Here is an 11289-nt window from a genome sequence, read left to right as displayed (position 1 = left end):
TACAGGATGACCTAGACAGACTGGAGGAATGGTCTAGAAAATGACTGCTAAAGTTCAACCCAGGAATGTGTAAATTAATGAAATTAGACGAAGGGAACAGGAGGCTGAACACAAGGTACCACCTGGAAGGTGAAATCCTGCAAGAGTCAAATAGAGAGAAAGACCTGGGAGTTGATATCACACCGAACCTGTCCCGAGAGGCCCACATCAAAAGGATATCATCAGCGGCATATGCTAGGTTGCCAACATAAGAACAGCCTTTAGAAACTTGTGTCAGGAATCGTCAGGCCCCTTTATACCACTTGTCTGACCAATCCTGGAATATGCAGCTCTCGCCTGGAGTCCATACCTAGTTAAACACAAGAAAAAGTTAGAGATGATTCAGCGGTGTGCCACCAGGCTCGTCCCGGAACTGAGAGGAATGAGCTACGAGGAAAGGCTAAAGGAGCTGAACCTCACGTCCATTTAAACAGTAAGGGGAGACATGATAACCACCTACAAAATTCCCAGGGGAATTGACAAGGTGGACAAAGACAAACTCTTCAGTACGTGTGGAACACGAACAAGGGGACACAGGTGGAAACTTAGTACCCAGATGAGCCACAGAGACGTTAGAAAGATTTTCTTCAGTGTCAGAGTAGTTAACAAATAGAATGCACTAGGCAGTCATGTGGTGGAGGCAGACTCCATACACAGTTTCAAATGTAGATATGATAGAGCCCAATAGGCTCAGGAATCTGTACACCAGTTGATTAACGTTTGATAGGCGGGAACAAAGAGACAAAGCTCAACCCCCGCAAGCACAAATAGGTTAGGTGAGTACACAGACACACACAGAGAGACACACACACAGATGTTATACTCAAATTCTATGTCAGTTGGAATATAACCAATCACAGGCAAGTAGGCCTCTGACGTCATGCCAGACAGAGGAGCATCAGCTACACTCCCAGCAGCCTCAGTTCTCCTCACAGACTCAGAGTAGGTGGACCTCGGCTGGCCAGATATATACCTTGTTGTCTCGGTCAATAAATATATATAGAAGTGACTACTGTCTACATTCAACCCGAACAAGGCAAACGAATACTGGTAGCAGCAGTGGGATCCAGAAATTTTTCTGGAAACGAAAACTTCAAGTACCCAGCAGCGCCTTGTGTTCCACAGTACAGCCGCCATCAGCCGCCTCCATAGCCGCCATCCTGCCACCCACGCATCAAATATTGTGCCAGACCGGGGTCCTGCAATCAACCACTACTCCAGGCCAACGTCTCAGCAGTAAGGGTCAATAATTTCCTGTTTGAACGTTAATTCATCAGTGAGTAGGAAGGAAGCTTCCGCGCCAGCCATTTTTGAATCTCGCGCCACCATGTGGGAACCTGCACCCACCACCACCACCGCCACCCAAGCTGACAGCATCTAAGCTTTGCGAGTGTTCAAGCTACTGAAATCATCGTCAGCCATCGTCGCAAGTATCAACTGATTATTGTGGGTGTTGTACAGTTATTCAAGAGGAATTGGTGACAAAAAAAGACTACAATTGTTTGACTAAGTGTCGCCACCTTGCCTCCTTCCCCGAGCTTCGCGCCAACACCGCCGGGAGCGCTGCCGTCGCACCAGTTTGTAAACACACCTCACATGTGCTCTTCACACGTCTCGTTACCGTTTTTCATTTTGGCCACTGTTATATTGCAAATCCTGCAGCCCTGAGTTAAGTAATTATGAGCTAAGATATCGTGTGCTATGATTTAATGAGGTTTAACGTAAGTATATCCAAAATATCTCATGAATTAACCTTTCAGTGACTTTTTAAATATTGGAGCCGGTTTAGTACTCCAGGCCCAAAGTTTCTCCGAGACATTTCAATATTCCCTGCATTGATTCCATTATTCATTGTTACTAGTGTCATTAGTGATTTCAAAGGTGAGAGAAATAAGAAATAATTGTTTCTAGCAGTTTATTTTGCATAATAGAAATTGGTTTGAGATTCCATAGACAATAGAACATAGAAAATTTTTTATATTTCTCCATACCTAACTTGAAATTTATCCTTTAAGCATTTTATTTTAAATTTTTACCATAGCAGTTATACACATTCCTGTGTCCAGTTTATGTGCTACATCCATATTTCTTGCATTGCCACTTTTTGTGTTGAATCTTTTTAATGAAATTTTGCAATTGCATTTCCCAGTTTTTATTCTAAATTGCTGTGCTTAGTCTGGTTTAATTAATTTACATACATCTAATTCCAGTAATTTTTTTAATGAAAGATTGCTAAATTTAGTTTACAATTTGTTAATTATTTTCTTGCCTAGCCCAATTTAATAATTTTATTTCTGCCATTTTTTTACTTTAGCCAAGTTGATATTTTTTTGAGTGTTTATTTTTGTGTATACTATTTCTGATGCCAGGTGCACTTAATTATAATCTGCGTTCAAATATTACTTCCACGGCTGTGACAATGCCTACCACTGTTGAAACCCCTTCAGACTCAACATGAACAGTTGCTCATCCCAATGGCCAGAGATCAGCTCAGGAAATGGCTATTCCTCTTTTTGCTGGGGAATCGCGCTTATTAGAATCATGGTTTAGTAAGGTTGAAGCGAAAACTGTTGCACGTTTTTCTAAGCCTACTGATGCCGAATACTTAGCAATTGCACGGTCAGCTGTGGACACAACCAAAGGTGATGCACGTTTTGTTGTTGATTAGAAAGCCATTGTTAGCCTCCAGTCTTGGCCCGAGTTTAAGGATTTTTTTCGCCGTCGCTTTGTTAATAAAGGAGACCTTGACCCGTATAGGTTAGTTAAGAAAATTGCCAATACCACCATGCAGCCTGGTGAGTCGTTTAATGCGTTTACTAGCCGTCTCGATCAGTATCTGTATGCTTTAGTTTCTGCTATGAATAATTCGACTTGGTTAGATAAAGACAATAATTTGTCCCCTGAGGCTATGGCCAAGATGATAGCATTTGGGACTTTAATGCATTTTGCCCCAGAGCATACTAAACCAATCATTGAGCAACAAAATTTTGGTGTTAAACATGAAATTGGTGAAGTGTTTGAGGCCATTAACAATGCCGCCGATAAACTAGCTCCCCGAAGTGCTCAACTGTTGCCACCCTCTGATACTGTAAATGTAGTAACAAGCTTTCAGCATCCTCCCACAAACTCTCAAAACTCTTGGTCACAGAACCGCACCCATGCTCGTAGCCCCAGTCAAATTCGCCGCCTCATAAATTGCCGAAACGCCATAGTCCACAACCACCCACTCCCTCATGTTGGCATTGTGGTAAGAGTAACCACCTTGCAAGGGACTGTTGGTCCGCCCCTAGATCATCCTAGACAATTCTCTCGGTCCCCTCGTCAATCTAATCCTTCTAGGCTCCCATATTGCACGTACCATAAACCAGTTGGTCACCACACTGCGGATTGTAGAGCTAGGCAAAGGACATCTCCACCTCGTAACTCCCATGGTCAGTCTTGGCGAGGCGCACAGCGTCCAAGACATTATCAGAACCCACGTAATTACAACTCCCAGCCCAGCTATAATGCAACTTCAAATTATAATGCTCGGTCACAGAATGCTGGAGCTCAGAATGTTCACCCCATGTCGTCGGGAAACCCCCAAGGCCATCCACTAACCAATTCAAGCTAGCCAATCCTAGTGCCCTCCCTGTGTATTCAGTAGCTACCTAAAATAGATTTGGACACTTGACAGGAGGAGGACACTGACTCTAGACCAGTTGTAGATGTTGACGGATCCACAGTAAATTTGACCCAAACAAGATGCAGATATCCCAGACAACATAAGTCAAAAGTAGTAACTTGTCCAATCTCAAGTGATGGTCCCCTTGTATCAGCCATTGTATATGGTAGAGTTTTAAAAGTTTTTCTTGACTCGGGTGCAAAAATTAATATTGTCAAGCCCTCAGCTCTTAGAGACATTGAAAGTAAGCACCCTACTACTTACTTCCAAGTAAGTCCAAGGAGGAATATGGTGTGCTGGACTTGTGGGCAGAAAGGGCATGTAGCTGCTATGTGCCGAGGCAGAAGAGGTGGCAGCGCACGAAGGGAGGTGATGTTGATGAGCTGTGTTACATCACCAGTAGGAAACCAGTCTACGACGACGCAGGAAGGACCAAGTTTGTTGGCCCCTCACACTTCAACCGGGTATGTAACGAGTGATCATACTGGTAGATCAATTGTAGTGCTCAGAGATAGTGGAGCAGCCCAGTCCCTGATCGTGAAGAGCTCGTTACCCGAGGGAGTAAGTGTGGATGGGAGACCAGAGGTTATCCTGGTTGGGTTTCCGAGAACGCAGTATATCGCCCCCTTAGTGCCAGTACATCTCGACTCGCCTTATTTCAGCGGCACATGTGCGTTGGCAGTAGTCGATACCCTCCCTGTGGCTGGGATTGACGTGGTACTAGCCAACGACTTGGTGACCGATTGGAGCACCAATCATCCCAAGATAGCGGACGAGTCAGCCAGAACATCAAAGTCTGAGGTGTCTACAGGCAATGGTAATGTCCAGGTAAAGACAGACCCGGATGTAAACATATTTAATTTGTCCTCTCACCCGCAGATCGACGATATTCTAGCAGTGTCTCCTGATTCTCTCGACAAGGAACATGAGGTTAAGAAGGCAGAGGTACCTGAGCTAGAAGAGAGGCCTCGTGTGCAGGCACCCACGGATACCAACGAGTCTGGAGCGAAGGCGGATGTGTGCTTGCGGTATGGCAAGTTACAGCATGTAGTGAACCAGCCAGAGATTCTCCAGACGTCAGAGGTATGTGAGGTGTGTTCAAAAGGTCTAGTGCCCTCTTCTGTCCAAGCCAGGCTAGTGGATGGTGCCGGCTATGGACATGACAAGCTCAGGAAACTTATCCCTCGACTTACCAAATGTTTCCTATCGGTATTTTGTTTAATTCTCGTATGTGTACTCGTTTGTGCTCTCAGTGAGGACCGGTGGACGACCCGACGAATGATGGCTCCCATGAACATCGTGAAGAGGTCCCAGGGATTGGAGATTTGTGCTGCAGGTGTTGCAGTTGAAGAAGGGACCTGGAAGGTGATGGTTGATACAGGAGGTACGACATGTGATAATATGAGTGACTGTTTCCGACAGGTTGACACCCCCCGCGTGATTGCTGAACCTCAACACAGCGTTATGCGGAACGTTGGTCGACCTGACGGTGGAAGAGTGAATGTCATCTGCGACGTACAAGCAGCCCTGTTGGGACTAGGTGTGGACCTAGTAGGGTATGCTGTAAGTATTGACTTACCCACTGTCGCGATCACTCTGAATTATCAGACCCCTGTATTCCAGGTTCCTGTCTCCCTGAAGGACCATCGGACCGGCACCAGAAATGCCGTCTATGGTCAGCTATCATCGGTGCCACGACATAAGGAAGTGTCGAGTCACCCCAGATCGTGTCTACACCGATCCTTACTCGAGAGGTGTGAGGTTATGCTCCGGATTAACATCTCGGTGGAGACGGTGAAGATGTGGAAGATTACACCAGGCAGGACCTTGCCTTCAATTTTAAATATCCCGTTGTGCCGGAATTGCCCAGTAGGACAGTTCTGTGGACGAGACAGCCTCACCATTCCAGATTATAATGCATGTGTGTCCATTTGGAGTTGTGTCGTCGTACTAATTTGGTTTGTGTTTCTTTTTATAGAACCCCAAACCAAATTCTTTTTGGTGGGGACGTGTTACGAACCCGGATTCAGCGTCCGAGCAAGGAGCAGTAACAACTACGCCATCTGTGGGTCAGCTCCCGAAACCCCCGCCAAACGAACGACGACACCGGATGAGGACGGCGAATATCGGCCACAAGGGCCAGTTTCCAGTCCTGTGCAGCTCACAACACAGCCGCTCCTGACCTCTGGTGAGGTGGTGCTCCAACGACAGCGCCATCTATGGACTGGATACGTCAGGTGTTTGCGCCCGAGCCCGTAAGTGAGGTGTATTAGTGTCCCGGTTATTGATGACGTGTCTGTTTACAGAGTCGACCTGGGACCACTGTGTTGACGGTTGAGTCAGTCTACCCGAGGCAGCCAGTCTCCATACGGTGAAGTTTGCTGCAGCTGTTGTGACGTCGTCCCCCCCCGGAAGAACACTGTAGTGTGTTAGCCTGCCAGTGGAGTGGCAGTGAAAGGATTTACCCGGGACCGACTGTTGGAGACGATAATCCACTGGGGTATTGAGGACAGGAGGGTGATTGGTGATATCACACGAGACTCCTGTCTAGGGCGTACCCCTTATATCGTTCATGGAGTGGCCGTACCAGCCTTGGTGGCTCAGTACCTGCCAGCAGACCAGCTGGACGTGTGGTGGACGGCCTCCACGACGGTGCCCCCAGTGGACCTGCGTTTTGGCTGACCTGTGGCCCGGGTAGGCTCGGCATTCTCAGAGGACACGTCGTGAGGCCACGAAGAAGGCACCGAGAGTTATGGCACCAGCGTCTTCAGTAGAAGACATCGATTGAGGATTAGTCCCCTTGTAAAGTGTTAATACCCCTCCTCCTTGTGTACTCTTTAATTTTATATATTTAAACGGTGATGGTGTTAATTATAATATTAAGTTCTTAACTTTCTTTCCCTACTCCCTTTTAAGTTACTTGCGTCACGGATCTCATCCCTTGATAGCCACTACTGGCTTGGGAACGGATACATATATCTTCCTCTAACAACATCAGAGTGAGAACCCCGTTGCGTCCCGAGAGGGCCGTAACAGGTAAGCAAAGTGCTCCTGCACACTCTTTCAATACCCATGGCGAGATTCCGTCTGGCCTAACAGCTTTTCTCACATCCAGCTCCAATGGGTGCTTCTTGACCTCATCTCTTGTAATTTCGAACCTATCCAAGGTCACCTGGTTTGCTGCCACCTCTTCTAGCGCCGTGACATCTCGCTGTTCTATTGGAAAGACCTCCTGGAACCTTTTGTTGAGTTCTTCTCACACCCCTTTGTCATTCTCTGTGTACTTGTCCTCGCCCACCCTAAGTTTCATCACCTGTTCCTTCAGTGTTGTCTTCCTCCTGATGTGACTGTGTAGTAGCTTTGGTTCGGTCTTGGCTTTATTAGCTATATCATTTTCATAACTTTTCTCAGCTGCTCTTCTCACACTAACATACTCGTTCCTGGTTCTCTGGTATCTCTCTCTACTTTCTGGTGTTCTGTTATTATGGAAGTTCCTCCATGCCCTTTTGTTCAGCTCCTTTGCTTTCATACATTCCCTATTAAACCACGTATTCTTCCTTTGTTTCTCTGTTTTTTCCTGTCGGCCTGGGACAAACCTGCTTACAGCCTCCTGACATTTTTAGTGACATAGTCCATCATGTCTTGTATGGACTTGGTTCCGAGTTCTGTGTCCCAATGTATATCTCATAGGAATTTATTCATCTCCTCATAGTTTCCCTTTCGGTACGCCAGCCCTTTGGTTCCCAGTTCTTTTTTGGGGGTGATAATTCCCAGCTCAACCAGGTACTCAAAGCTCAATACACTATGATCACTCACTCCCAATGGGGCTTCCAACTTAACTTCCCTTATAACTGACTCATTTAGGGAAAATATCAGATCAAGCAAGGCTGATTCATCCCCTCCTCTCATTGTTCTCGGTCCCTTGACGTGTTGACTTAGAAAGTTTCTTGTTGCCACATCCAGCAGCTTAGCTCTCCATGTGTCTGGGACTCCATGTGGGTCTCCAACCCGTTCTCGCAAATTTAATAAGTCAATATTGACTTATTAAATATGTGCATAGGTGACATACTTAACATAATAGTTTCCCTTGAAAAGCTTCATAGAAAACACCGACCTTACCTAGCCTACTTAATATTTTAAGATAAGCATCTTATTGCTTCGTAATTACAATTATTACCTAACCTATACCTATAATAGGTTAAGTAACAATTGTAATTATGAAGCTATAAGATGCTTATTTTAACATACTAAGTAGGTTAGGTAAGGTCGGTGTTTTCTATGAAGCTTTTCAAGGGAAACTATTATGTTTAGTATGTCACCTATGCACGCAACTAATAAGTCAATATTGACTTTTTAAATTTGCGAGAACGGGTTGGGGTCTCTGTTCCCACAAGCTATCTTCCCATGGTTGAAGTCTCCCATGATTAGAAGTCTGGATCCGTTCCTGCTAGCCACAGAAGCTGCTCTCTCTATTATATTGATGGTGGCCATGTTGTTTCTATCATATTCCTGTCTGGGTCTTCTGTCATTCGGTGGGGGGTTATATATGACTACTATTATATTTTTTCTGTCCTCCAGTTGCTATGGTGCCTGATATGTAATCACTGAAACCTTCACAGTTCTGAATTACCATCTCTTCGAAACTCCAACCTTCTCTTAGTAGGAAAGCTACACCCCCCTCCTCTCCCTTCTCTCTCTTTCCTCACTACATAGTAGCCCTGTGGAAACACTGCGTTTCTTATGATTTTCGTTAGTTTTGTTTCTGTGAGTGCTAATATGTCTGGGTTTTCTTCTAGTGCCCTTCTCCAAGTTTGCTTGTTTTATTTGTAATCCCATCTATATTAGTGTTCATCGCCTTGAAGCTCACTTTCTTCTGTTCATTTTCATGTCCCTTTCTTGGCGAGCATTCTGCTGGTGTGGGAAGCTGTTCCGTGGGTGAGAAGATCTGTGAGGTGGTTTGCAGGGTCTCGGAGGGTTTTGGGGTGAGGGGGGGTGGTGGTTTAAGGGAAGGAGGTCAGGTAGGGTGTGGGTTAAGTAGATAGGAAGGACATGGAGGATACGGGGTGATGGGGGAGGAGGGATAGGGAGGGAATGGGATGAAGGGGTAGGGGGAAAGATAGGAGGGGGGACATAACGGGAATGGGGATGGGGTGTCAGGGTCAGAATGGGGTGGGGGGGGGGAGGGAGGGTTGGGTGGGGGCAGGTAGAGTGAAGGGAAGGGAGGGTTTCGATGCAGAGGGGGGTGGTGGTGTTGCCCTTCCCTCTGGTGTTGCTGGGATGCTGGTTTTGGGTTCCAATATTGTCTCTGGGACTGTTGTGTTGGAGGCTGCGATTTCCTGGTTTGCTCCTCTCTCCCTGCACTTCCTTCTTGCCTCTGCTGCCCTGGCTCTCTCCTCCTTCGTCCTGTCCCTCTGCAGGAATACTTTTTTGTATCCCTCCACATGCTGCAGATGACTCTTCCTTTCGAGAATATCCTCCTTCGTGGTTTCGTTTGTAAACACCACCTTTACAAGTCGGTTTCTGTCCTTGTTGTACCAGCCCAACCTGAAAACCTTCTCAATGTTATGTACAGCCCCTTCCATCTGCAACCTTCAGTAGCCCATGTACTGCCTCTTTATCCTTGCCATTCTATTCTTGCCTGTTGGATCCTTCCTGTTCTTTGATGCCAACAACTACCACTGATCTTTTTCTTTCCAGCAGTTGAGTGGTGCACCTTGCTGCTTGCTGCACACACCTTGCTGTGTGTGTGTGTGTGTGTTTCCTACTCAAGGTGTTTTCCGAGAAGCAAAAGAAGAACCCATGGTATAATAGTGCATGTATGGAAGAAAAGAAACTGAACAAAAGGATGTGGAGGAACTTTCGGAATAACGGAACACCAGAAAGCAGAGAGAGAGATACCAGAGAACCAGAAATGAGTATGTTAGAGTGAGAAGAGAAGCAGAGAAAAGTTATGAAAATGATATAGCAAACAAGGCCAAGACCGAACCAAAGCTACTCCACAGTCACATCAGAAGGAAAACAACAGTGAAATAACAGGTAGTGAAACTTAGAACAGGCGAGGACAGGTATACAGAGAATGACAAAGAGGTGCGTGATGAACTCAACAAGAGGTTCCAAGAGGTCTTCACAACAGAACAAGGTGAGGTCACTGTGCTAGGAGAAAGGGAAGTAAACCAGGCGGCCTTGGAAGAGTTCGAAATTACGAGAGAGTAGGTCAAGAGACACCTGCTGAACCTGGATATTAGAAAGGCTGTTGGTCCAGACGAAATCTTGTATGGGTACTGAAAGACTGTGCAGAGGTACTTTGCTTGCCACTCTCCATAGTGTATAGTAGATCACTGGAGACAGGAGACCTACCAGAAATATGGAAGACGGCGAATGTGGTCCCAATATACAAAAATGGCGACAGGCAGGAGGCACTGAACTACAGGCCAGTGTCCTTGACTTGTATACCATGCAAGGTGATGGAGTAGATAGTGAGAAAAAAACCTGGTAACACATCTGGAGAGAAGGGACTTCGTGACAAATCGCCAACATGGGTTCAGGGAGGGTAAATCTTGCCTGACTGCCTTAATAGAATTCTACAACCAGATGACAAAGGTTAAGCAAGAAAGAGAGGGCTGGGTGGACTGCATTTTCTTGGATTGTTGGAAAGCCTTTGACACAGTACCGCATAAGAGGCTGATACATAAGCTGGAGAGACAGGCAGGTGTAGCTGGTAAGGTGCTCCAGTGGATATGGGAGTACCTAAGCAATAGGAAGCAGAGAGTTACGGTGAGGGGTGAGACCTCCGATCGGCGTGAGGTCACCAGTGGAGTCCCACAGGGCTCTGTACTCGGTCCTATCTTGTTTCTGATATATGTAAATGATCTCCCGGAGGCTATAGATTCATTTCTCTCAATGTTTGCGGACGATGCCAAAATTATGAGAAGGATTAAGACAGAAGAGGACAGTTTGAGGCTTCAAGAAGACCTAGACCAAATGAAGGAATGGTCGAACAAAAGGTTGTTAGAGTTTAACCCAACCAAATGTAATGTAATGAAGATAGGTGTAGGGAGCAGGAGGCCAGATACAAGGTATCATCTGGGAGAGGAAATTCTTCAGGAGTCAGAGAAGGAAAAAGACTTGGGGGTTGATATCACGCCAGACCTGTCTCCTGCAACACATATCAAGCGGATAACATCAGCAGCATATGCCAGGCTGGCCAGCATACGAATGGCATTCAGAAACTTGTGTAAAGAATCATTCAGAACTTTGTATACCACATATGTCAGGCCAATCCTGGAGTATGCAGCCCCAGCATGGAGTCCATATCTAGTCAAGGATAAGACTAAACTGGAAAAGGTTCAAAGGTTTGCCACCAGACTAGTACCCGAGCTGAAAGGTATGAGCTACGAGGAGAGACTACGGGAATTAAACCTCACTTCGTTGGAAGACAGAAGAGTTAGGGGGGACATGATCACCACATTCAAGATCCTCAAGGGAATTGACAGGGTTGATAAAGACAGGCTGTTTAACACAAGGGGCACACGCACTAGGGGACACAGGTGGAAACTGAGTGCCCAAATGAGCCACAGAGATATTAG

The sequence above is a fragment of the Procambarus clarkii genome, chromosome 19 (genome assembly GCF_040958095.1).
Source record: "Procambarus clarkii isolate CNS0578487 chromosome 19, FALCON_Pclarkii_2.0, whole genome shotgun sequence".
Lineage (NCBI taxonomy): Eukaryota > Metazoa > Arthropoda > Malacostraca > Decapoda > Cambaridae > Procambarus > Procambarus clarkii.
This window is presented reverse-complemented; position numbering follows the sequence as displayed.